This window comes from Bufo gargarizans, chromosome 11, assembly GCF_014858855.1.
Source record: "Bufo gargarizans isolate SCDJY-AF-19 chromosome 11, ASM1485885v1, whole genome shotgun sequence".
Lineage (NCBI taxonomy): Eukaryota > Metazoa > Chordata > Amphibia > Anura > Bufonidae > Bufo > Bufo gargarizans.
Window position 1 is genome coordinate 43184293 of NC_058090.1, and position 23522 is coordinate 43207814.

General features: G+C 44.1%; 1 protein-coding gene across 6 annotated transcripts in view; it reads left to right on the forward strand.

Moving 5' to 3' along the window:
* The window catches only part of DPF3 (double PHD fingers 3), a 231301-nt gene that overhangs the window by 115494 nt on the left and 92285 nt on the right, over window positions 1-23522 (forward strand). The gene's annotated exons all lie outside the window — the stretch shown is intronic.

Genomic DNA, 23522 nt, shown 5'->3' on the forward strand with positions numbered 1-23522 from the left:
GGTATGGATATATTAAGAGCTTCAGATTTTTGTAAGTTAATTTTCAAGTTAGACAAGTTGTGAAACTCCTGAAATTCAGCAATTAGGTTGGGGAAGGTGATCCGGGGTTTGGTAATCATAAACATCAGATTATCTGCATAAGCTGCTATTTTAAATTCCTGACCCCCCACTACCAAACCAAAGATATCAGGGTTTTGCCTAATTGACCTCAAAAGGGGTTCTAGGATAAGGATGAAAATTAAGGGTGATAGGGGGCATCCTTGGCGGGTGCCATTCCTAATATCAAAGGGATGCGAGAGCACACCATTAACCTTTGTGGACGCAGAGGGTGAGGAGTAGAGAGAGTGTATCCATTATAACAAAGGGCCCTCGATGCCCACATGGCTAGGTACTGCGTGTAACCAAGGCCATCCCACTCTATCAAATGCCTTCTCGGCATCGGTGGACAGGAGACATAGGGAGGAGCATTGTATTTTGGCATGATGTATCAGGTTCAATACTTTCGTGGTGTTGTCTCTCGCCTCCCTAGAAGGGATAAATCCAACCTGATCTGTATGTATAAGATCTGATAGGAAAGGGGTCAAACGGGTAGCCAACACTTTGGCAAATAACTTAATGTCAACATTAAGTAGAGATATAGGGCGGTAAGTAGCGCAGGCGGTTGGGTCCTTACCTTCCTTATGGATCACTGTAATGTGAGCGTGCAACATATCCCTGGGGAGGGGATTACCTGAGCTTACTTTGTTCAGGGTGTTAGTAAGAGGTGTTTGGAGGAGGGGAAGATATCTCTTATAGTATGAGGCTGGAAGACCATCCGGGCCTGGAGCCTTACTAAGCTGCATGGACTTCAGGGCCTCTCCTATCTCCCCAGCCGTAATCGGGCTACTCAAACCTTCAAGGGCCTCACTCGGCAGTCTGGGTAGACCTGAACTGGACAGGTATGTACTCGTGGCTAAATCTAGGGATGAGCCCAAATGGTTAGACTGCGGGAGATTATAAAGGTTCTGATAAAAGTGGGCGAAAGCCTCCGTTATAGAGTTAGGATTACTCAGGGTGTGGCCCCGTGGAGGAGTAATGCGGGGGACGTAATTCCTAGCTCTCTGTTCTCGCAATGATCTGGCTAATAGTCTACCACACTTATTACCATACTCAAAGAAATGTCTTCTATCCCTGGAAAGGAGAAATTTCGTACGGGTGTCTAACTTGTCTTTAAGTTTACACCTGGCCAGTAAAAGAGCCGAACGAGCCGATTGCGCATGAGAGCGTTTATGAAACTGCTCCAGCTCTGAGATTTCCTTTAGGATTTGAGAAATTTCCAGTGCCCTCTCCTTCTTACGCCGGGTTCCATGTCTAATGAACTCCCCTCTTATCACACATTTGTGGGCAGCCCACACAGTCAGGGGTGAGGTGTTGTTAACCTGGTTTTCCTCAAAATAGCGAGAGAGAGCCAGGCCAATGTCTTGTGAGACTACCAAATCCTGCAGTAACGACTCATTAAGGCGCCACTGCCAAGATCTAGCCGATGGAAGAGGGGATTTCAAGGAGACATGTAGCATGGCGTGGTCAGAGAACGTGATGGGGTCAATTGAAGAAGCAATGAGTGGAACAGCCGAGTGTAAGCAAAAAATAATCCAGTCTGGAGTATACATCTCTAGGGGCCGAGTAAAACGTGTAATCTCTATCTTCAGGATTAATTGTTCGCCACACATCCACTAACTGATGAGTATGGAGAAGGCTCCTGATGCGGCGGATATAGGAGTAGGATAGGTGAGAGGATCCTTTAGAAACATCTACAAGAGGGTCCAGTGCAACATTTAGATCTCCTCCGACCAATAGAGTGCCTTCCGCAAAATCATCTAATTTAGATAGAATCCCAGTCAAGGCTCTCAATTGTTTTGTATTAGGCAGTATGGCTCAATTTCAAACGGATCCGTCCCCCATTGACTTTCAATGTAAAGTCTGGACGGATCCGTCTGACTAACTTTTACACTTAGAATTTTTTCTGAAATATAATGCAGACGGATTGGACTGTGCAGTTATGGAGTCAGCAGAGCCCTGGCAACTTTTATGGACTATGCAGCACTCACTGACCCTGCTCTGTAACTTTACTGCGTCTGACACTTCGTGGCTGAGTTGCTGTGGTTCTTAAAGACTCCCACTTTGCAGTGATACAACTCGCAGTTAGGTCTCTTGCACATGACCGTATGGCTCTTTCAGTATTTTGCAGTTTGCAAAAAACTGATACGCAAAAAATACGGATGACATCCGTGTGCATTCCGTTTTTTGCAGAACGGAACAGCTGGCCCCTGATAGAACAGTACCATACTTGTCTGTTAGGGTACTTTCACACTTGCGGCAGAGGATTCCTTCAATCCGGACGCAAACGGATGGCATTTGTCAGACGGATCCAGATGCGGATCCGTCTGACAAATGCATTGAAATATCGGATCCGTCTCTCTGGTGTCATCTGGAAAAACTGATCCGGTATTATTATTTTTTTGCATTTTTAAAGGTCTGCACATGCGCAGACCGGAAAGGCGGATCTGTTTTGCCGGAACACTTAATGCCAGATCTGGCACTAATACACTTCAATGTAAATTAATGCTGGATCCGGCATTCCGGCAAGTGTTCAGTATTTTTGGCCGGAGAGAAAACTGCAGCATGCTGTGGTGGTTTCTCCATCCAAAAAACATGAGGGACTGAACTGATGCATCCTGAACGGATTAATCTCTATTCCGAATGCATTAGGCTGGTTTCACACGGGCGTTGCAGATTGGGGCCGGATGCGTTCAGTGAAACTCGCACTATTTTGCAAGCAAGTTTAGTCAGTTTTGTCTGCGATTGTGTTTAGTTGTTCAGTGAAAAACGCTGAATATAGAACATGCTGCGATTTTCACGCAACGCAGAAGTGATGCGTGAAAAACAACGCTCATGTACACAGACCCATTGAAATGAATGGGTCAGGATTCAGTGCGGGTGCTATGCGTTCACGTCACGCATGGCACCCGCGCGGAAATCACGCTCGTGTGAAAGGGACCTTCGGATAAAACTGATCAGTTTTTTTCCGGTATTGAGCTCCTGTGACGGAACTCAATACCGGAAAACAAAAACGCTAATATGAAAGTACCTGTTCTATCTTTGAACAGTAAAACGGAAATACACAAGGCATACGGAGTACCTTCCGTTTTTTTTGCGGATCCATTGAAATGAATGGTTCCGTAAACGGTCCGTATACGAAATGCAAAAAAGGAATGTAAAAGGAAAAAAAAACCCGTTTGTGTGCAGGAGGCCCTAAAGGTAAAATATCCAGAAGAGATTTTACTAACTGACTGCAATGGTGAGATCCTATAACCAGATCATGCTCTAATTCAGTGAGCTCTAAGGGCTATGTGAACAGAAAAATAAAAAATGTATGATACTGGGAAAGAAGGGAGTAATAAACCAATATACAAAAATGGAAAATCCCCTGATTCTGGAGGGGTTGTCTCACTACAGCAAATAGAATTTATCATGTAGAGAAAGTTAACACAAGGCACTTACTAATGTATTGTGATTGTCCATATTGCCTCCTTTGCTGGCTTGATTCATTTTTCCATTATACACTACTCATATCCAGGGGTTACAACCACTCTGCAATCTCAGTGGTGGCCATGCTTGCACACTATAGAAAAAAATATGGGAACAAGGGAGCAGGAATAGGCACGCATGCGCAGCAGCTCCGGTTCCAGCCACCTCGTATCTGTGCTGCAGCAGTGGTTGTAACCCCTGGAAATGAACAGTGTATAATATGATGGAAAAATGAATCAAGCCAGAAAAGGAGTAAGTGCCTTTTATTAACTTTCTCCACAAGATAAAGGCCATTTGCTGAAGAGAGACAAACCCCTTAACCCCTTAGTGACTAAGCCTGTTTGGGCCTTTATGACCAAGCGTTTTTCTTCCTTTTTTCATGGTCTCGTTCCAAGAGCTATAACTTTTTTATTTTTTAGTCTATATAGCTTTATGAGGGCTTGTTTTTTACGGGACAAGTTATAGTTTTTAATGGCACCATTTTGGGGTACACATAACTTTTTGATTAACTTTTATTAACTCTTTCTGGGAGGGAGATGGGGGAAAATAGCAATACTGCCACTGCGTTTTTACATTATAAATTTTACGGCGTTCATTTTTCGGTACAAATAACATAATATCTTTATTCTCTGGGTCAGTACGATTACAGTGATACTAAATACTTATAATTTTTTTTTACATTTTACTACTTTGTTTTCCAATAAAACCCCTTTTATTAACCAAAAAAATGATTTTGCATTGCCACTTCACAGGACCCATAACTTTTTTTTTCTTTTTCTATGGAGTTGTGTGAGGGCTTGATTTTTGAGGGACAACTTGTATTTTTCATTGGTATCATTTTGGAGTAAATGGCGCTTTTTGATCGCTTGTTATTACGTTTTTTTCGGTGGAAACTAAGAATAAATTAGAAATTCTGTCTTTTTTTTATTTTTATTTTTTACGGCGTTCACCATAGGGGATAATTTATGTAATATTTATGTAGTCCGGGTCGTTACGGACGCGGCAATACCAAACATCAATGGAAAAAAAAGCATATTTTTTTATTTTATGGAAATTTTTTTATTTAATAAATGTATTTTTTTTTCTATTTTTTTTACTACTTAAAAGTCCCACAAGGGGACTATAATATACAGTATTTTGATTGCTTTTAAAATGTAATGCATTATCTCTATAAAGCATTACATTTCAATAGCAATGCATTTCAAACATTGACCAGCAGGCTGCGCCAGAGAGGCACAGCCTGCTGGAGAGAACTGAAGACAGGCTCGGGGCCCTGATCGGAAGTGAGGTAAGCTTCCGAACACATCAGCACCCCGCGATTTTATTTTTGGGGTGCTGATGGGAGACAGAGGGAGTCCGCTCCCTCTGTCACCACTTTACATGCAGCGGGCGCCATTGCGCCCGGCATGTAAAGGGTTAAACAGCCCGGATCGGCACTTCTGCCGGTCCGGGCTGTTAGAGCAGGGTCCCGGCTCTCATGTGAGAGCCGGGTCCGAGCTCCCCGCTGCACGGGAGATCCGTGCAGCGCTTAGACCGGGCCGCCGTAAAAACGCGGCGGCCCAGCCTAAGGCCCCTTAGTGACCGCCGTAAAAACACGTATGGGTGGTCACTAAGGGGTTAAATGACCAGGGTTGGGGTTTCTCAAATACTGGTCACTGTGTGCAGGTGTCAACTGTATTTGTGTAGGTTCACACAAGTTTTTTGGAGGAGGTTTTGAGGCAGATATTCCTGCAGGTTTTTCAGCTAAAGCCAGAAGTGGATCCAGCAGGAAGAAGTACAAGTCCTTCCTTTATATTGCTAATTTCTTTCTAATTCAATTCTGACTTTGGCTGAAAAACCTGCAGGAACATCTGCCTCAAAACCTCCTCCAAACAACTCAATGTGAAGGTTACAAAGCCAGGAACATGGCTTGTGATCCTGCTTCATACTCCCCTTGTGCACCTTGGAGGGTACATAGTAAGGCTGGAAAAAAACATAAATCCAACCAAGTTCAACCAAGGGATGGGTGGGGAATGGGAATGGGAATTTTAAGAAATGGGAGTGAGACCCAGACCTCTACACATTTCCATAGGCATTAATCTTATTTAATTTTAAGAAGTCATCTAAGCCCTTTTTTTTTAAAACTGTCCACTCTTCTTGTTTGTTACTATGTCCTGAGGTAAACTATTCCACAGATTCAGTTTTTATGGTGAAGAAGCTTTGACACCGCTGGAGAATTAACTTTTTCTTGCTTCAGGACATCCTTTCTGTGCTTTCTGTGGACTGGTGCCTATAACTGGTCCAAATTCCAGGTGAGGCCACACCAGAGCTTTGTAAAGTGGTAATACGTGTCTGTCCCGCGAGTCCAGCCTCATTTAAAACATGACAGTATCCTGATAGCCTGAAGCAGCTGATTGACACCGAATTCTGTTATTCAGTCTATGATCTACAAGTACACCTGAATCCTTCTGTACAAGTGACTCTCCCAGTGTTACCTCCCCTGGGACATATGATGCATGTTGATTATTTGTAACCAGATGCATAACTTCATATTTATCCACATTAAATTGTATTTGCCAAGTTGATGGCCAAACATTCAGAGTGTCCAAGTCAGCTTGTAGTTTATGTACAGTACTACATAGCTTAGTGTCATCTGCAAAAATAGAAATGGTGCTATTAATCCCATCCTCTAATAATAGCAGGTCAGACATCACTAACCTGATCAATCACAGTTTTTTGGTAGAAATTATATTTCTACATGGCAAATAATTTACTAGCAGGTGTAGTAGAGTAATAGAAACCCAACAGATCCAACAGTTATGACATGCATGCTGCTGATTCTCTGTAATTGAATCACTAATTGAAAGGGGCATGTTCAAAATAATAGCAGTGTGGAGTTCAATAAGTGAGGTCATTCCTTCTTTGAAAAACAGATGGCAATTATTGACCTCGTTTAAGGAAGGAAGGCAGCAAATGTTATACATGCTGGTTATAGTGAATTTCTCTCTGAAATTCTGAGGAAAATGGGTCGTTCCAGACATTGTTCAGAAGAACAGTGAAACTTGATTAAAACGTTGATTGGAGAGGAGAAAACATATAATGAAGTGCATAAAATTATAGGCTGCTCAGGTAAAATGATTGCAAATGCTTTAAAATGGCAACCAAAACCTGAAAGACGTGGAAGAAAGCAAAAAACTATCATTCGAATGGATAGAAGAATAGCCAAAATGGCAAGGACTCAGCCAACAATCAGCTCCAGGAAGATCAAAGAAGGTCTAAAGTTACCTGTGAGTACTGTTACAATTAGAAGACGCCTATGTGAAGCCGAACTATCTGCAAGAAGCCCCTGCAAAGTCCCACTGTTGAAAAAAAGACATGTGCTGAAGAGGTTATAATTTGCGAAAGAGCACATTGACTGGCCTAAAGAGACATTTTGTGGATTGTTGAAAGTAAGAGTGTTATTTTTGGGGCCTAGTGGCCGGAGACAGTTTGTCAGACGACCCCCAAACACTGAATTCAAGCAACAGTTCACTGTGAAGTCAGTGGAGCATGGTGGCGCAATACTAAGGTGTTGGGCCTATTTATCGCGTACCAAGGATCATGGATCAGTTTGAATACATCAGAATACTTGAAGAGGTCATGCTGCCTTATGAGAAGGAAATGCCCTTGAAATGGGTGTTCCAACAAGTCAACGACCCCAAACACCCCAGTAAACGCGCAACATCTTGGTTCCAGACCAACAAGATTGACGTTATGGAGTGGCCAGCCCAATCCCCGGATCTTAATCCAATAGAAAACTTGTGGGGTGACATCAAAAATGCAGTTTCTGAGGCAAAACCAAGAAATAGAGAAAAACTGTGGACTGTAGTCCAATCATCCTGGGCTGGAATACCTGTTCACAGGTGCCAGAAGTTGGTTGACTCCATGCAACGCAAATGTACAGCAGTTCTCAGAAACAGCGGTTATACAACTAAATATTAGTTAAAGGTAACCTGTCACCAGTTTTATGGTGTCCTAACTAAGGGCAACATAAATAAGTGACTGATTCTCTTAGCAAAATGCTGGGTCACTTTCTTTAATTGACCCAGTCAATCTGCCAACATCTTGTATTGAAAAGTTCCAGCTGATAATGATGAGTCCTGAATATTCATGAGCTCCTGACTCTCCCCGCCCACCTGCTGCTGATTGACAGTTATTTTCCATATGAATCAGCAGCAGGTGGGCAGGGGAGTGGCTATAGCTGTTAATTAAATAAACGCTGGACTCAAATCAGCTCATTAGCATGCGGCATGTGGCATCTTTGTGTGTATGTTATGAGGTAACCATCTGTCACACCAGTATGTTAATACATCTAAGGTACTTTTTAGTAGTTAATGATTGTATATAATTAGTTAGATTATAATCAAATATCCACATGACGACAGGTTCCCTTTAAGTGATTCAAAGGAAAGCAAAATCTTCATCAGTTTATATAGTGAATGTTTGAGTTTGTAAAGAAGAATACAAACACTGCTATATTTTTTTTTAACAGTCTAATATTCAGTTTTGTTAAAAAAAATTTTTTGCGGAACACAAATTTTATAGATTTTTCTTCATGTTTTGATTTAGAATAGAATGTGTAGTGTTCCCAATGCATTTGTGTGTATAGAAATAAAAGCTATTAGAAGGATTTTGAGCTTGATTCACTTTTTAAAACACACTGCTATTATTTTGAACACAACTGTAAGTTAAATAATAGAGGACCCAGCACTGAACCTTGGGGTACACCACTTTTAACTGGGAACCACTCAGAAAGGCAATCGATGACCACAACTCTCTGGACACGGTCCTTCAGACAGTTTTCAATCCAATTACAAACTATACTTTCCAAGCCTATAGACCTTGTTTTACCTATTAAACATCTGAGGGACAGTATCAAATGCCTTCGCAGAATCCAAGAGCACTACATCCACAGCTGCCCGCCTGGCCAAGCTTCTACTCACCTCATAAAAACAAATCAGGTTAGTCTGACAACTAGTGATGAGAGAGCATGCTCAGCCGAACCTGCTGTTCGGCTCGAGCATCGCTATGCTCGGCAGATCCGAGTGCTCGGCCGAATAATTTGGGTGCTCGAATACTATTTAATACAATGAAAGTCAATGGGAGACAACCAAGCACCCCCTGCTCGTTTGAGAAGAGGGTGTCTGGTTCATAAAAAAAGGTTAGAAATTAATGGAAACCCCATCAAAATGGTTTGGAAATGGCATTAAAGATCTTCTGTCACCCCCCAAAACAAATTTTTCATTTTTGGGCATATTAAAATCCTTATTGTACGACTATTCCCTATATAGGGCTCTTACCTTGTTCTGTGGCTTTGTTTCATAAAAAAATAGAGCTTTTAAAATATGCTAATTACTTCACTACCAGCAAGTAGGGCGTCTACTTGCTGGTAGCCGCCGCATTATCGTTTTAAAAAAACGCCCCCTCCTCCAGTTGATTGACAGGGCCAGCGAGCGCTCTCCTCCTCCGGCTGGCCCTGTCAGCATTTCAAATCCCGCGCCTGCGCCTTACGTGTCTTCATTCGGCGAAGGCGCTCTGAGAGAAGGACGCTCGCTTCCTCAGCACTCCCTCAGTGCGCCTGCGCCGATGACGTCTTCTCTTTCGGGTTTAGAGGTGACGTCATCGGCGCAGGCGCGCTGAGGGAGTGCTAAGGAAGCGAGCGTCCTCCTGAGCGCCTGCGCCGAATAAAGACACGTAAGGCACAGACGCGGGATTTGAAATGCTGTTCGGGCCAGCCGGAGGAGAAGAGCGCTCGCTGGCCCTGTCAATCAACTGGAGGAGGGGGCGTTTTTTTTAAAAGGAGAATGCGGCGGCTACCAGCAAGTAGACGCCCTACTTGCTGGTAGTGAAGTAATTTGCATATTTTAAAAAGCTAGATTTTTTATGAAACGAAGCCGCAGAACAAGGTAAGAGCCCTATATAGGGAATAGTCGTACAATAAGGATTTTAATATGCCCAAAAATGAGTTTTGGGGGGTGACAGAAGCCCTTTAAGAGGATAGCTGGATGCGTCTTAGACTCAACGCACAAAGGCTGTATGCCAAAAGCAAGGTATGTGCAAGCCATCGATCTATCCATGAGACAGATGACAGACTTAGTGCACAAGGCTGCCATTGTAAGGTATACTATCAGATAGGGCTGCAGCTAACGATTATTTGAATAATCGATTAGTTGCCGATTAATTTCTACGATTAATCGGGAAAAAACGACAAAATTACAAAACAGAGGTTTATATGATCTTACTTGAAAAATTATGTTCAAAGGCCATATTAAAACAAATTGTGGACGACACTATTATGGGGGATCTGTGGACGACACTATTATGGGGGATCTGTGGACGACACTATTATGGGGGATCTGTGGACGACACTTATGGGGGATCTGTGGACGACACTTATGGGGGATCTGTGGACGACACTTATGGGGGATCTGTGGACGACACTTATGGGGGATCTGTGGACGACACTTATGGGGGATCTGTGGACGACACTTATGGGGGATCTGTGGACGACACTTATGGGGGATCTGTGGACGACACTTATGGGGGATCTGTGGACGACACTATTATGGGGGATCTGTGGACGGCGCAGTTATGGAGAGGGGGATCTGTGGACGGCGTAGTTATGGAGAGGGATCTGTGGGTGGCGTAGTTATGGAGAGGGGGATCTGTGGGTGGCGCAGTTATGGAGAGGGGGATCTGTGGGTGGCGCAGTTATGGAGAGGGGGATCTGTGGATGGCGCAGTTATGGAGAGGGGGATCTGTGGACGGCGTAGTTATGGAGAGGGGGATCTGTGGATGGCGCAGTTATGGAGAGGGGGATCTGTGGACTGCGTAGTTATGGAGAGGGGGATCTGTGGACGGCGTAGTTATGGAGAGGGGGATCTGTGGACGGCGTAGTTATGGAGAGGGGGATCTGTGGACGGCGTAGTTATGGAGAGGGGGATCTGTGGGTGGCGCAGTTATGGAGAGGGGGATCTGTGGGTGGCGTAGTTATGGAGAGGGGGATCTGTGGGTGGCGTAATTATGGAGAGGGGGATCTGTGGGTGGCGCAGTTATGGAGAGGGGGATCTGTGGGTGGCGTAGTTATGGAGAGGGGGATCTGTGGGTGGCGTAATTATGGAGAGGGGGATCTGTGGGTGGCGTAGTTATGGAGAGGGGGATCTGTGGGTGGCGCAGTTATGGAGAGGGGGATCTGTGGGTGGCTCTGTTATGGAGAGGGGGATCTGTGGGTGGCTCAGTTATGGAGAGGGGGATCTGTGGGTGGCTCAGTTATGGAGAGGGGGAACTGTGGATGGCGCTGTTATGGAGAGGGGGATCTGTGGGTGGCTCTGTTATGGAGAGGGGGAACTGTGGGTGGCGCTGTTATGGAGAGGGGGATATGTTCACTGTTATGGAGAGGGGGATCTGTGGGTGGCGCTGTTATGGAGAGGGGGATCTGTGGGTGGCTCTGTTATGGAGAGGGGGAACTGTGGGTGGCGCTGTTATGGAGAGGGGGATATGTGCACTGTTATGGAGAGGGGGATATGTGCACTGTTATGGAGAGGGGGAACTGTGGATGGCGCTGTTATGGAGAGGGGGATCTGTGGGTGGCTCTGTTATGGAGAGGGGGAACTGTGGGTGGCGCTGTTATGGAGAGGGGGATATGTGCACTGTTATGGGCATAACAGTGCACAGATCCCTTTCCTCATAACAGTGCACAGATCCCCCTTCCCATAGCAGTGCCATACACAGACCCCCCCTCCTCCCCATAGCAGTGCTATACACAGACCCCCCTCCCCATAGCAGTGCCATACAAAGACCCCCCTCCCCATAGCAGTGCCATAGACAGATCCTCCCCCCTCCCCATAACAGCCCCGGCCCCGATGCTTATAAGTCGGACTAATCACTGCATCTTTATTTTACCTTTTTACAATGACGCTCCTGTAACAGCCAGGCAGAGCGGACGGCGGCGCAACGTCACTCACTCACGTGACGCGCCTGCTCCACCCACCTCATGAATGAAGGAGGCGGAGCAGGTGCGTCACGTGAGTGAGTGACGTTACGCCGCCGTCCGCTCTGCCTGGCTGTTACAGGAGCGTCATTGTAAAAAGGTAAAATAAAGATGCAGCGACCGCCCGCCCGCATAGCAACGAATCGGCGATTATTCGATAACTGGATTCGTCGACAACGAATCCAGTTATCGAATATAATCGATTACATCGATTAATCGTTGCAGCCCTACTATCAGATATTCCAAACCAGCTCTCATCTGACTGAGAACCAGTGAACCTCAAAGTTATTTTGCATCTGTTGGATGGCTTGGGTGGACTGCACACCTAGATCAATATCATTAGGGTGCCAAAAAGTTTTCCGATTGTCCTAACATAATAGTCAATAACTTTCTATACAGTTTTGTCATGTAAAAACTCATTTGCATAAAAATGGGCGCATGAGAAAGACATGCAAATGAGTAGAATCTGCCTTGTTTTTCAGCTGTCATAAGACTATGAAAACCAATAGATGGCGCTATTGAGTTATGAATAGCGCCCTCTATTGGTTTTACAGTCTTATGACAAGACAAATATTCTTGTCAGAAGACTATGAAACCAATAGAGGGCGCTGTTCATAACTAAATAGCGCCCTTACTACATAATTATTACATAATATTCACTATATTGCTATATATTAGTTTTTTAGAATATTTGTAAAATTCTAAAAAAACGAATATATAGCAAATATTATGTAATAATTATGTAGTAAGTCAGTGATAATATCTGACACTGGAAAAGCTGGGTAATAACTCAGTGTAGATCGCGAGTTATTACCCAGCTTTTTCAGTGTCAGATATCATCCTAGTGTAGATTGCGAATATTCTAATCGTGAATTTTCCATGCAAAAGGCTACACTAATAAGCTTGTCCTAAGACTCAGTCTAATATTCTTGTCAGAAGACTATGAAACCAATAGAGGGCGCTTTTCATAACTCAATAGCGCCATCTATCGGTTTTCCATGACAGCTAACCAATTTCTAACCTTTTTTTATGAACTATACACCCTCTTTTCTTCTGAGCAGGGGGTGCCTGGTTGTCTCCCATTGACTTCCATTATACTGGGGTGCTCGGCCGAGCACACAAATATAGCAATGTGTTCGGGCCGAACACCTGAATACTTTGGTGCTCGCTCATCACTACTGACAACTTCTGTCCTTGGTAAACCCATGTTGGTTATCACTTATGATATTATGTATGGCCACATACTCCTGTATTAAGTCCCTTAGGAGTCCTTCAAACACTTTTCCCACAATGAAAGTTAAGCTCAACTTATTTAACTTAGCCTGCACCTTATCTACATTCAGCCAATGTAGTTTATTACTTGTATGCATTCACAGCACTGGCACCACCTACATCAGCTACTCTCTTCTTTTGTATATGCAGAGCTTTAAAAAAATAAAAAATTTGTAGCTTTAAAACTTGGATCCGAACTCTGCTTTGGTTCTGACTGGTATTGTTTTCCTTAACCTCCCCCCTCATACCTAGTTTAAATACTCCTCCAGCCCCACTAGAATACTCTCCCCAGCATAGCAGACCCCTCACCATACAAATGCAAACTATCCTTGTAATACAGTATGTATGAAAAGTCAGCCGTGTTCTAGAAACCCAAATCCTGCTGCCCAACACCAGGACTTAAGCCATGCATTTAGCTCCCTGAGCTCCCGCTGTCTTTCCTATGTTGCACATGGCACAGACAGTAATTATTCTTAAGGACCCTCCACTTTCTATGTATTCTGTCATTGGTTCCAACATGGACAATGACTGCTGAGTTATCACCAGCCTCTCCCAGTAAGTCATCCACCTGTTTCACCACATGCTAAACCCTGGCACCAGGAAGACAGCACACTGATTAGTTGAGGCTAGGGATGAGCGAACTTCATAATTTGAAGTTCGTGTGCGGGTTCGTATTGTGGTATTTACTGAATTGTGTTATGGATTCTGTTACCACGGACCAGAACGCAATTCTATGATGGAATGAATAACGGAATGCCTTTAGAGGCATTCCGTTATTCATTCCATCATCATAGAAGTCTATGGGCTGCAAAACGGATCCACCTGGCTTACATTATGCAGGAGAAGACTCCAGCATAATGTACACCGGACGGATTTGTTATGCAGCCCATAGACTTCTATTATGATGGAATGAATAACGGAATGCCTCTAAAGGCATTCCGTTATTCATTCCATCATAGAATTGCGTTCTGGTCCGTGGTAACAGAATCCATAGCACAATTCAATAAATACCACACGAACCCGCACACACAAACTTCAAAATATGAAATTCGCTCATTCCTAGTTGAGGCGGTCTTGGTGAGACATTATTTTATCCTTCTTCCCGCTTTTAGAATCCCCTATAACTATTAGCCCTACCTGCACTACCATCCTCCGACTACTAGCTGGGCTATCCTTCCGGCTGTTAGGCAAACACCCTTGCATCATCACCCAACTTGGCAATTTCACTTGGGAGCACAGAAAAAGGCCTTCCTTTTCGTGGACCCCTTTTTACTCCCTCTGACTACATTAACACAGCTACCTACCTGCTCCTCCTGATTCTGACCTCCATTTCTACCCCAATAACCTCTTGCTCAGTAACCAGCATGCTTCTTCTAAGATTGTCATCCCCCTTAGTGCTGAATCCTGTTCTTCCTGATGTCTAATGCAAGCGTCCAGATGGGCAACATGCTGACATCTGTCTTGACGTAATTCACCATGGACCTCCTGCTCCAATTGTGTATATATGTGGCAAAATGTGCACCAAATAAAACTTCCAATCTGACTAGCCATTATCCAAGTTACAACCACAGAGAACAGTTATGGGAAAGTAAAGTACTTACTGAGACGGACTAACTTGCTTCTAATTCCTGATTTTTTTTTATGCGACTAGCAAGAAGACACTTTTGCAAGCAGCATCCTGTACAGCAGCCCTCCTAATGCAGCAAGCTCGAAGAGGTACAGTTACATCTGGGTAGAGGAAGGGGTTAAATGTGGCAGTCCTTAAACGATCAAAACCACCCCCTGTCAATAATCCCAATAACTGAAGGGGAAGACAGCTAATAAAATTATGTAACGGTACTTCGTTAATACACTGCAGTACTGTATACTGTGCCTTGTGCCTATATTAAGCCGGTCAGTATTACCTAATAGTCTCTCGTACATCGCAGATCTGGGGGGCATTTTTAGGTGCCCGGTCTGCAGTGGCAACCCATTGGCACCCCAGCTGCGGATGGCCCAGACACAGCTCTCCAGCTGTTAATAGTACAGTGTAGTGTAAGAACTACATGCTTGCCTCAACATACTATTATCGCACTGTCCAGGAAGGGGTTAAACAGATTGTGCTCTGTGTCTCCTCTTCCCTGGATATCTTGCAATTAAGGTTCCTCCTGCTGGACTACGTTCAATATGCAGTGGCAGCATCCGTACGGAAGGATTTATGTGTCCAATCCTATTCCACAGAGCTGAGGGCTAAATTGCCGGCCATGGCCTGCCTAATCCTGCCTTACACTGAAAGTGGCAGGCAGCCATTGTGACCTTGACAACACCGCTCTTTCCCAGAATGCACTTAAAATCATTTGCAAACCCAATGAAACGTTTAAAATACAAAGTAATCATGCTTTTAAGCAAAATCTGCTGAAAGGTCAAATTTTTTTTTTGTTGCTTTCCTGGTTTACCTTGACCTGTCTTATATATTAGGAAGAACTGCTATATTGTCTTCATCTGTGAGAGGGCATATATGCAGGATTTGGCAAAAAGAACATTTTTTTTTATGGGGTATGAAAACATCTGTGCATCTTTAGAATAGATGTGACCATTCACTTCTTCATATTCAATTTGTACAGCATAATTCCAGCTGCCAGGTGCACAGAAAATATATGTGTTCCTCCAGAAAGAGTGCCGGAGCCCCTGCTCTTGCAGCTGCTGCCTTTTATAAATGGCATGTCAGCCGCCACAGCCTGGAGATTGGACGCTTCCCAGGGCAGATGAGGAGAGGGAGCCACTATTGATCACTGTGCTCAGTGTGCATCAGTGGTGATCAATCTTCCAGCAGCCTCTTCCCTCCCTCATCCATGTTATTGATAGAACAAAAGGAGTCCAACCTAGTTCCTAATTTATTCTTCAGTGATTTAGCCTCATGCATCCTTGTTTTTTTTAATTTAAAGCTTTGTTCTCAAAAACATCCCAAAATCTGTGAGGTGCTATGTATTAAAATTACGGAGGTGCAGACAGCATGCAGCCATTTTGCGGTCCCGCTGAAATGAATGGGTCCGCATCTGATCTGGACCAAAACTATGGTTCTGTGCATGAGGCCTGAAACAGACAGAAACTCTTAATTTAACAAGAAAAGATGATAATGAAGATTATAACCAATAATTATCCATAAAGTTTAAATAATCTAGATTTTTTTTTTTTGGGGGGGGGGGGGGCCCATAATCACCTACACCTATTATGCAGTGTTATGTATGCAACTGGTTATATGCTCTAAAGCGGACCATACACATGATACTTGTCAGTTATGACCCCCTGTATAAAGGAGAGGGATGTGCACTCTGCTGCTGTTCTTTTGGTGGTTTATACTCAGGAAAAGAAAGGATTAGCCCTAGACGTTTTGAAATCCATGTTAGAAAGGTGACTTGCTGAACCTATAATGGTGGGCAACCTTCATAAAAATTCTATTCAGCCATTTCGTGATTATGCCTGTTTTTTTTTTGTCACGGAGTAATCAACATCGCCGTAAGGCCACATTATGAAGACCTACAGAATCAAAGATCAGATGCCATTTTACAAGATGGCTTTGCTTCTAGGGCAGAATACCTCTGTAACTGTGTATTGCTGTATAAGTCCCGGTGTACGCATGAGGCTGCTTTCACACTAGCGTTCGGGTTTCCGTTCGTGAGCTCCGTTTGAAGGAGCTCACGAGCGGACCCGAACGCAGCCGTCCAGCCCTGATGCAGTCTGAATGGAGGCGGATCCGCTCAGACTGCATCAGTCTGGCGGCGTTCAGCCTCCGCTCCGCTTGCCTCCGCATGGACAGGCGGACAGCTGAACGCTGCTTGCAGCGTTCGGGTGTCCGCCTGGCCGTGCGGAGGCGTGCGGATCCGTTCAGACTTACAATGTAAGTCAATGGGAACGGATCCGCTTGAAGATGTCACCATATGGCTCAATCTTCAAGCGGATCCGTCCCCCATTGACTTTACATTGAAAGTCTGAACGGATCCGCGCAGGCTACTTGCGCACTTGCGAATTTTTTTAAAGTTATTAATGCAGACGGATCCGTACTGAACGGAGCCTCCGTCTGCATTAATATGAGCGGATCCGTTCAGAACGGATCCGCCCGAACGCTAGTGTGAAAGTAGCCTGAGCCTGAATAGGCGGTATATCACCGCTGAGGCCAGTCATTGGCTGCAGTGGAGCATGTGACCATGCCCATTCTGCATCTGAAGCTGGGGACTAGAACACGGACATACGGGAGCCATCGCCGAGAACCGTAGCAGCGGGGAGCAGGTAAGTATGAATCTTCCACTTACTGAGGTTGGTTGCCAACACTAGCTAAAAACTAATTATTCTTGGACAAGCCCTTTAATGCTGTTAACTGTGTTTATGTCTGGGTTCTTCTCTTCTTTGATTAGTATGGGTTTGGTCACCATTGTTCTGCTCCGTCATATGATCTGTTCAGCCATTTTTTTTTACCAACCAAGAAGTACAACTCTAGACAGGTGTCAAGGTTCAGATCTGAATCGCGCAGGGCAAAGGCTTTTTCTGGAGATTCGGTGATGTACTGGGCTCTCCATGGGAATGCTAGGTGGAGGCTTGCACCCAGCAGTGAGCCTGGTGACATCACCGACACTAATGGGTGAGCTTTAGCGCTGCCCTAGCCTGTAAAACAGCTAGGCCAGCACTAAAGCCGGCCAATCAGAGCCAGTGACGTCACTGGGACCCCTGCTAGGTGGAAACCTCCGCATAGCAATGTAAAAATGTAGAGGGAAGGACGCTTCCTCACCGCGCCTGCGCAGAATACTGAACGGTGCGAGATTTCCCCAGGGCACAGGGCAGGCAGGATGCGAACGATGCCTGGCCCTGTCCATCAACACTTGAAAGACGTGACTTGAGGTGGGAGACGGGAGCCTCTAGGTGCAGGAGCAACGCCTTCCCTGCTCCTAGAGGCTCATTTACATATTATAAAAGTAAGAATTCTACAGTAACGGGGGCACGGATAACCATTAGAATAGCAGAGTCAGGTGCAGCTGACATTAGCACATCGCTACTGTCAGCCAGATTAATACTGAAAATTCTAGTGACAGACCCTTTAATAGCCGTACACACAGGTAATGAATTCTAACTTTACTGCCAATGGCAAAACAGATGACAAATTCTAAGTGATGGCTCATGTACTATTGCTTAGAGAAGAATAGTTACACGTGTGCAGGCTAAGTCTCCATAACAATACCAGCCATGGCGCACCCATAAGACACCACCACAGTAAAAAAACATCTTACAATATGCCTGTACTGCTAAAATAGAACCAGTTTGCCCTCACACCCCTGCAATGCAGGGGACAGGCACAAGACCAGCTCCTCTGTCCTCCATGATCCAGACCTCAGCATTAAACCTGCACCTTTCTTTGCCTTCCTCTAGCACTCGGATTAGACACTTCAGCTACTGGTTGAGCAAGTTTACCTCTAAAATATTTTATAGATTTTCAAAGATAAAAGATCAGTTTTTATTCTATAAAGGTTTTAACATCATACATTTAGTGGAGGACTGAAAACCATTGCTGGAAGGCAAAGTAATGTGACACCATTGTACTGAGTGTATAGGTACTATATTATTGGAAGGCGCCTAAAAGGTCATACTAATGATATAAAACAGAGGGTGACTGAGAAATGGCATTTACTCAACCACAAACTGATTGAGAAACTGGGTACTACAGAGAAGGGTGAGTTATGAGACCACATTTCCTTGCAGACTGTAGAGAAAAAGACATGGGGGATCATTTATTAAAGGTCGTCTGGCATAATAATAGCCGCAAAGGGTATTTTTGCGACTATTTTAATACCTGTGTGACAAAATTTGGTTGCACAAGCGTTTTTACGCAAAGTACAAAAGATGGGTGGAAAGGGGGCTTTTCCTGAACTCCGCCCCAGGAAGTTTACTACTTTTTCGCCTGGACACAGGTGAAAAAAGTAGATGAAAAACCATACCAGTCAGGGCCTGGCGTAATTTTTCAGACAGGTCCACAGACTGCCATATATGTGCCTAATTTATATACAGCAGCGCAGGAGGGGGAGCAACTAAGACCAGCATGTAAAGCCATCTCAGTAAATGTCCCCCATGGATCGCATATACCATGCATTGATATATTGCCGTTAAAGGGCTTCTGTCACCCCACTTAATTTTTTTTTTTTTTTTGTTTACTTATCCCTATAGTGCGATTTCTGCATACATAAGCTAAATAATCATTTCTGTTCAGTAGAATTTGTTAAAAACGTAATTGTAAAATATGCAAATTACCTTGCTACCAGCAAGTAGGGCGGCTACTTGCTGGTAGCAGCCGCATCCTCCGATCCTAAAGACGCCCCCTCCGCATGTTGATTGATAGGGCCAGGGAATGGAATCGTTCTCTGCTGGCCCTGTTTGAATTCAAAATATCGCGCCTGCGCCGTACCTGTCTTCAATCGGCGCAGGCGCACTGAGAGGCGCTCGCTCGGCCGCTCCATCCTCAATGCGCCTGCGCCGGGTGTGACACCGCACTCTCAAAAATCTCTTGTGTCATGTCATCAATGTGGACTGATTGTTACCATCCACAGCTGTCTGTGCTCCTGTCAGCATGCAGCATTCTGCAACCGGTACTTCCTTCAGGCAGTTTATAGGTTTTATCACTTCTAGTGTCACCAGGTGAAATTACGATAGATACAAACTACAAATTGGCGTGGTATTAAAAAGCAGGAAGTGCTCAACCCCATATGCAGTGGTGCATCTATACTGGGGGGGCAGATCCTGCACTTGTGGCCCGTTGCTAATGGCAATCCCCAGCAAAAATGCATACAATGGAGGATGCCTGCAGCGGACCACAAGTACCACAATGGACATTCTACACAAGATAGCAATTGTGTGGATGTGATAAGCAGTCAAAATAACATAACATAACAAAAACAGACAGGTGCACTATGCGGTTATACTAACCCTCATACTGGTGTAAAATTGAGAATTAGCCAACATATCCTGCTTGGAGGACATGTCTGAGCCCGAGCACCACGCCAAGGTTTCTCAAGTAGCTCGGGAACCTAACGCTAAACCTACCTGGGCCGTATGGGCAATACCAGGAGCCAGTGGGCGAATTACAGGTGCGCAAGGTCCGACTCAAATCAATCACCCAGTAACCTCCAGCATGTGACCATGCATACAATGGGAGGAGGCAGAGAGCTCTGAGCCCCACCCAAGACTGGCTGATATAGCCCGGGCCTCACATGTGCACCAGAATGCTGCCTGTGGGTGGAAATTACGATAGAGCATAAGTAAACAGCAGTAACAGCCAAGCAAGTATCAAGGGGAGTATGCAATAACAATGGAATTTCACAGGGCAGCCTTTTAATATACACTGGCGATCAAAATTAGAGAACAATTTATGAACTCTTCATTTTTTCATAAATAATGTAATCTACATTGATCATCATTTGATCATCATTTGAAGGATTTTTTGTAAGGGGTACACCATGCCATTAGTGTTTTCCAAAATAACCTAAGTATATCAACATAAAACCTTTATTTTTCAAAAAACCTGATGATCATAATTAGAGAACAGCAATGACTAGCAGAGAAAAAGATTCTAACTACATTTTCTGAAGGTTACACCGGTCACCAATCAGTATATAGGCCCTTGGCTGTGAATGACTTCAGCACACCTGCGGCCATCGGACATCACTTGTCTCTCGCTCTGGTGGGATTTTGCTCCACTCTTCTTCCAGTCTCTTCAACAGTTCTGTGACTGGTGTGGGTTTCTTGACCATAACTTTGTCACCAAGGGTTTTCCAGAGGTTTTCTATTGGGTTTAGATCAGGACTCTGGGCCGGCCATTTCATTGGTTCAATGTTTTCAGTTTCAAGGAACTGCTTTACCCGTTTTGCTGTGTGACGGGGGCATCGTCCTGCATGAAGATTGCCGGCTGATTGAGTGATGAACGCAAGGAAGGAACCATGTGTTGTTGAAGAAGGTTCTCATACACACTTGCATTCACTCTGCCATGTAGCTGTATGAGAGGTCCAACTCCTGCTGCAGAAAACATTCCCCAAACCATGACACTTCCTCCTCCACCTTTCACTGACTTCTTTACACACTTTGGGTTCAGTCTTTCCTCAATTTGTCAATGAACATAATGTTTCTCATCAGACCCTAATAAATTAAACTTGCTTTCATCACTAAAATGAACTCTGGGCCACTTCTCCTCTGTCCACACAACATGCTCCTCAGCAAAGTCTAGCCTTTTGATTCTTTCTGCTAATGAGAGGTTTGGCCACTGCAGAGTGGGCTTTCAGTCCAAATTCTCTTAAACTAGAGAGATCCTTAACCTGTTCAGTGCTGAACTGGCGAGCAATTCCAGCTGCAGTGTCGAAACGATTACCCATGGAGATTCTTCGCATTATCCTGTCCTCTGTTGCATTTGTCTTTCGAGGGTGACCAGCCTTCTTGGGGGACTTGAATGAGTTTATGATGTAAAGATGCAATATTCTAGAAATCACAGACTTGGAACGACCAACTTCTCTTGCTATGGCTGATGGGGTCACCCCTTTGGCCTTCATCTGGACAACCTGCTGCCGGAGGGTTTCAGTCACTTTGGAACGGCGCACCATTTTGTCAGTCAGTGAAAACTGGAAAGTTAGGCTGCCAGTTACATAGGGTTTGTCAGATCATTAAGGAAATCAACACCAGTTGCCAGATTAACACCAATAACCTGCAGGTATCTGAAAGTGTTCTCTAATTATGACCAGAGTTCCTTTTCAATTATCTCATTTACATTTTTATTCTGTGCTTTAGAATAAATACAATTTATGAAATAATCTTAAAGTACTGCTATTTTACTCATGTTAGGATATATTCACATAGGACTACACTATGATCTTGACATTTTGGAAATTGTGTGTTGTTCTCTAATTCTCTAATCGCCACTGCACATATATTATTTTGAAGCATTGTTACAGTACATATTGAAACAACACATTAAACATCCAGTCGGCATAATAGTCCATTCACACGACCATATCCGTTTTTGGGGACCACAAAACAGATACCTGCCACGTACATTCCACATGTTGCGTATCGGAACATATTCCCTATGATAGAAATACCTATTCTTCTCCACAAAAATGGACAAGAATAGGGCATGTTCTATGTTTTTTGCAGGGCCGCGGAATGGAAGTGCGGATGCGGACAGCACACGTGAAGCTGTAGTGAACTCCATGCCCAAGAGAGTTAAGGCAGTGCTGTAAAATAATGGTGGCCACACAAAATATTGACACTTTGGGCACAATCTGGCCATGTTCACTTAGGAGTGAGCTCACTTTTGTTGCCAGCGGATTAGACATTAATGGCTGTGAGTTGTGTTATTTTGAGGGCAAATTTACAATGTCATACAAGCTGTGCACATTGTATCAATGTGTCAGATCTTCAGTGTTGTCCCAAGAAAAGACAGAATAAAATATTTACAAATTTTTTTTTAGGAGTGTACTCGCTTTTGTGAGATACCATAGTTCTGTGGAAAAAGTTTGATCAAAACTTGTAATTTATAAATATAAACCTCAGCTGTTTTTGAAGTTGAGCATTCCCCTGTGTCCAACAATCAGTGACTGACAGCTATCTCTGTATACACACTTAGTCAGAGACTGATATCCCTGATAACACCACCCCCGTGTACAGATATCAGTGACTGACAGCTATCTCTGTATACACACTTACACAGGGAATACTTTCAATCAGTGATACCACCTCCTCATATACAGATATCAGCGACTGACAGCTATCTCTGTATACTCACACAGAATGCTATCAGTCTCTGATAAAGACAGCCCCTGTGTACAACTGAGCTCAGAAAGAAGAGAGATTTAAAAGTATAAATTAACATCTCGCTGAATCTTTTCTATCAAAAAACGGGGAATAAATGTGTTCAGCTCCTCCTGCTCTATAAAATGCTGCCGCTGATTGCACCACATTTTGTGGTGACATGTTCTCTTTAATTGCATACAGTGTGCTCCATACACATGCACACCTGTAGTGGCTGTGCTTGGTATTGCAGTTTCTTTCCATTCCCTTGTAACAGGACACTTGTAATCCTGGAAAGCCCCTGTATGGTGTTTTTTTTTATGACATCATGAAAAGCACTATAGAAATCCTGGTTAGGTGGTAAGGCCAGAAACAAACATTTGCTCAGAGCCCAAGAGCTTGAAACTACAACATTAATTCTAATTATTGTCTAACCAAAGATTTATATGACATAAAAAGTTCCATATAAATTGTTCTGCAAATATTCAGCTACTCTTATATAAATGCCTCGCTGCAACCACCCAATAAGTTAAAGGGGTTCTTCGGGTTCAGAGCTGAACCTGGATATAACCTCTTCTTTATACTTTTAATACATATGAGAGGAGTAATGGAGCATTTCCTTGCTTCGATGCTCCCTCCTTGCCACACGTGACGACACTGTTTGTTTTGTGCGGGTGACGTACCGGGCGTCGCAGCACTATGCTAAGACGGGACTTTCGCCTGCCAGTTAGCCTGGTGATGTAACCGGCACAAATGGTTGGTCTATAGCGCTGTCCTAGGTTGTTGTGGTGGCGAGTACTATGCTACTTTGCATAGTACACACCTCCAAAACAGCCTACGGCAGTGCTATAGACCACCCATTTGTGCAGGTGACATCACC